Source organism: Fundulus heteroclitus, chromosome 2 (assembly GCF_011125445.2).
Source record: "Fundulus heteroclitus isolate FHET01 chromosome 2, MU-UCD_Fhet_4.1, whole genome shotgun sequence".
Lineage (NCBI taxonomy): Eukaryota > Metazoa > Chordata > Actinopteri > Cyprinodontiformes > Fundulidae > Fundulus > Fundulus heteroclitus.
The window spans coordinates 31,819,964-31,824,534 of NC_046362.1; positions in this window are offsets into that span (position 1 = coordinate 31,819,964).

A 4,571-nucleotide genomic window follows, 5' to 3' on the forward strand; every position below is an offset into this window, starting at 1 on the left:
GAAAGACCCCAGGCCAGGATTTGAACCCAAAACCTTCAGTGCTGCCAACTGTGCCGCTGTGCAGCCCAGGAACTGTAGTGGTTTCTGTAACTAATTACAGAAAATTAAACGAATCGGCAGATGGGTTTTGTACGCTTTTATTTCACTTTGCTTTGACGAAACTCGCCATCAGTTCCTGAACGTTTAGGCGCGTAAACCCCTCGATGAAATACAACATTAGTCCTACATCGGTCCTCTAAAACGGGTTTCCAAACTTTTCAATCTGCCGCAGAGTGTGATGATGATGCAATTTTTTCTTTTCTTTTTTCTTTGGGAAGGTGGGAGTTATTAGAATAAAGTTTTAACATTACGAGAATAAAGTAGCATTTTTATAAGAACTCTGACAAAAAAGTGCATCCTTCCCCCTGTGTTAAAACGAGGAGTGTTGAGCACCTTGTAAGGTTGAACTTTGGTACCGGGTTCACAAATAAAAGAATACAAGATCTTTTTTTTTAGCACGTCAGCATCAAATCATCCCCCACCCCCCACTGCTCTAAAAGATCAGCTTTATTATAGTCAGCTGTACTTCAGAAGTCAGAGTCTTTTCCTTTAACTTCCTCCCACTGCTTCACTGTCTCAGGAGAAGTTTGTCAGCACAGAAATTGTTTCTTCTAGCCATGTTTGTGACTCAGGGCCCCTGCCAATGAATTAGCTCATCTAAAAGACTAATTCCACTGGTAAGGGCCAAACGGAGAATTACACAACAGTTACACCCACTGAGCTACAGCATTTAAAAAAAAAAAAGCAAACACCCTTCGGAACATGTTTTGTTTCTTTGACAATGCTCTGCTGCAGAATCCAGCAGTCTGATAGTTTGTCAGCTAAATACACAACATAAAATATTTATTGGACTATCCTCCTTTACCACAGGCGCAGCATTCATTATCTCACCATTTATTGAGTCATGCTGTCCCTATTGCTGTCGATGTCAAGTCAGATGAGGATGGTAGCGGTTCATTATTTTCATTTGCAGATACCCTGAACAGTGAAGTACTGTTTGCATATAACGGAGCTTTGTCCTGCTAAGCATTCACTGCTGCGACGCTGCCTCCAGGGCAAGAAAGTGCTGCTGTGGGTAGATTGGGAAACTGACGATGAGCGCAGGAGCTGGCACTTGGTTTTAAGTGGTTCCTCGTTTTACCACAAAATCTGAGCCATACGAGTCCCTCCTGTGTGAATCTACTCAGACTCTACTTAGATTTAGAAAACGGGGCTAATGCTGCTAAAGATGATGCTTCTTTGGCTAATTTTAAATTCAGAACACTGCAAAAACGGAACTTAAAATAAGTAAAATGTTCTTAAAATGAATGCATTTGTCCTTGATTTGAGCAGGTAAATAAGGTAATTTGCCAATGGAATAAGATTTTTGCACTTAAAATAGGAATAACTCATCTCCATCATCTTATTTCAAGTGCAGGATGTCTAATTATCTTATATTAGGGGTCAAAATACTCATTCCATTGGCAAATAATCTTATTTACCTGCTCAAATCAAGGACAAATACACTAACTTTAAGAACATTTTACTTACATTTAGATCTGTTTTTGCAGTGAACCAGCTGTACTGAATCAGCCAAGGTTGTGTCCACAGGCATTAAAAACCTGTTCTTTCTTGGAGCTTCAGAGTCGAAAACATGGCGAGAGCTCTGTTGGAAAAACATTGTGATGTTTGTTTGTCACGTTCAGAAAAGACATCTAGGCAGCGTAGATCCCAGTGGAGACTTTGTGGGACTGAGGGAGCCACTCACTGAGGTATTTATTTGTGGGGGATACCAGCCTGTTAGAGGTTATTGAGACGAAATTCACAATCACAAAGGACATTTTTTATGTGTTAGGAATCCTTTCATGTAGCTGCGTAATTTAACCCAAAAGTCGAACTGAAATTATAAAAAAAGCTTTTCTGTCTGCATAAGGGAGCAGGTAAAGAAGCTCCTTCAAGACAATGGGTGAAGGTTGAACCCCTCCACTATTCAAGAATGGACTGATGTTGTGTATGACGTTTACATAATATAAAAAATATATTTTCACCAAGGTTTTAAAAAAAAATTTTGTTTTATAGATTTTGGACAAAAATGGTTTGTGTGTGTAAAACCTGCAAGATCTGGGTTTTTTTTTTTGGGCAGCACACCCCCATCAATAACACTTCTTTGACAAAACCTCTGAATCTGACTTATACCAACATTTAATTTCCATTTGTGATTAATAAAATATTTTTTACTTTAATCGAACAATAAGGCCTTAACATTTACTCACACATGCAGCTGATATTTTCTTTCAGTCTTTATTTTAGTTGCCTTTTTTTCATTTGGTCGCATGTCTAGTTGACTCACCTCGTTACGCAACACATCATGCCAACCCTCATAAATATGCATGCAAACATTCCAGTCTGCATCGTATACATCAAATACATGGTGAAAGAGTAAAAAAGCCTAAAAGCTAGATTGGTTCTTCTTGTAGAAGATACGGAGAATGCTCAGCAGATCCGTTTATAACCTTAACCTTAAGAACAAATGGGTATCACCCCAGTTTTTAATTAAAAACAAACTAACTGCAGAGGAAAATCTTTCTAAAACGAAGAAATGGCCAGTTACCTAAAAAACAATTCTGCTACGCTTTACATCTACTGTTTGCAAGACAGAGCACTGTGTGTGTTTTGACACGCTGACGTGACTTTTTCAAACTGATTCCAGACCAGGGCTTCGGGATAAAGCCTCAGTCCCATCTGTATGCCTATTGTGTTGGATGAAGAGATGAAGGACAGGATATGAGAGACCTGTATACAGGAACCAGCTGGATCCTCTTATTCTGTCCTGCAATAGTTTTGTTTTTTTGTAGTTGTTGTTTTTGTGAGGGAGACTCATGTGCCCAGTCTTTCTTTTAGCTCACCAACTCAGAGATTCCTTCCGATGCTAAATGTGTTTCTTACATGTTGCACATGTTGCACAGAAGAGTGAATATGAAGTCCTAGGAGTGCTAATATGTGAAAACTAGAAGCACTTTGTGGCCTTTTTTTACTCGATTGACCAGAGGAGCATACTATTCAGCTGACCTGCCTGCAGATTGATAGGTGACAACTGAGTGTAAAAACATATATATATATATATATATATATATATATATATATATATATATATATATATATAATATATACCCCGCACTTAATCTTACATGTCAGAGCAACTGCTAATTTGCTTCACAATCCTTTCAAGGTTGCGGTTATTCTTGTGCAACTGTGTCCACCACACATTTTCAATTTAGTTCCATTTATTTTGGTAGCGGCAATTCACAACACGTCTCAAGGCACTTTATGAAAAAAAAGTAAATTCAATCAAATCCTAAAGACAGATCCCAAATCAAGTACACACATTCAGAATCGATCCAAGTTATCAAGCAATGGTGTCCATTTCTATCCAAGGAAATCCAGCAGACTGCATGGAGTCATTGACTTGCAGCATTCACTCCGTCTAGATAAGCACGTTGTCACTGGGGACAGTCACTTGTACTGTGTTGAATTGACTTTGCAACATCCCTCATACTCAGGATGCACGTGGTGACAGTGGAAAGGAAAACTCCCTTTTACCAGGATGAAAACTCCAACAGAGCAATGCTCGGTGTGAGCGGCCATCTGCCATGGCCGACTAGGTATTTTTAGAAGACCGAGCAGACACACACACATATATCCTTGTTTAAAGCACAAAATACTTTACATGAAAGTCTTAACTTTACTAGTAAGATTAGCAAAAAAAAAAAAAAAAAAAAAAAAAAGTTCTCGCTCAGCTGCAAATAAGAACACACACACATCCTTGGTTAAAGTACAAAGTGAGGACTGTGTCTTGATTTCCATTCATTTCAAGCCTTTCTGTAACTTAACTCTAAACTAAACCTAATTAGCACCCTGAACTTAACTCCTAGCCCAGACAAAAAAAGGAACAAACAAACAATAAGAAAATTGGGTGCAGTCCTCAGTCTGCATCAAAGTTCTCACTTTACCAGTAAAACGAGCAGCAAAAGTTCTAGCTCAGCTGCAAGTACAAGAACACAGGCGCACAAGCGCTGATCCAGGAGTACTTCTCCTTCCTCTTAACTTAAACCCAGCAGCGCTCTGTGAGCAGCCAGCTTGTTTTTTTGCTCATGCTGAGATGCGCAGGTTTGCATTTCCGAACGTTGGGCCTGTATCTAGCTTATTATAACGCTTGTACACAGCGACCGCTTCTCGAATATATGTTCTGACCCGAAACTCAAAAGAAGCGAGACGGTGGTGTTGTTGAGCGCCGTCCCGTTCCCCTCCGTTTATTGGAGTTTTTTTAGGGAAACCCCGGAAGCGGGGGTTCTGTGGTTGCCTAGCGACCCCGCAGCCGTTAGCGGTTGCTCTGCAAGCCGTTGGACGTCGAAGGTTTCTCTGGGCCTTTTCTGTGCGTCGTTTGTGGGACAGCTCTCACTGTCTCAGGAACCCCGCCTGCCCTACACCCCCCCCCCCCCCCCCCCACACCCACCACCACCACCACCACCACCACCACCCATCAGCCTTCGCCC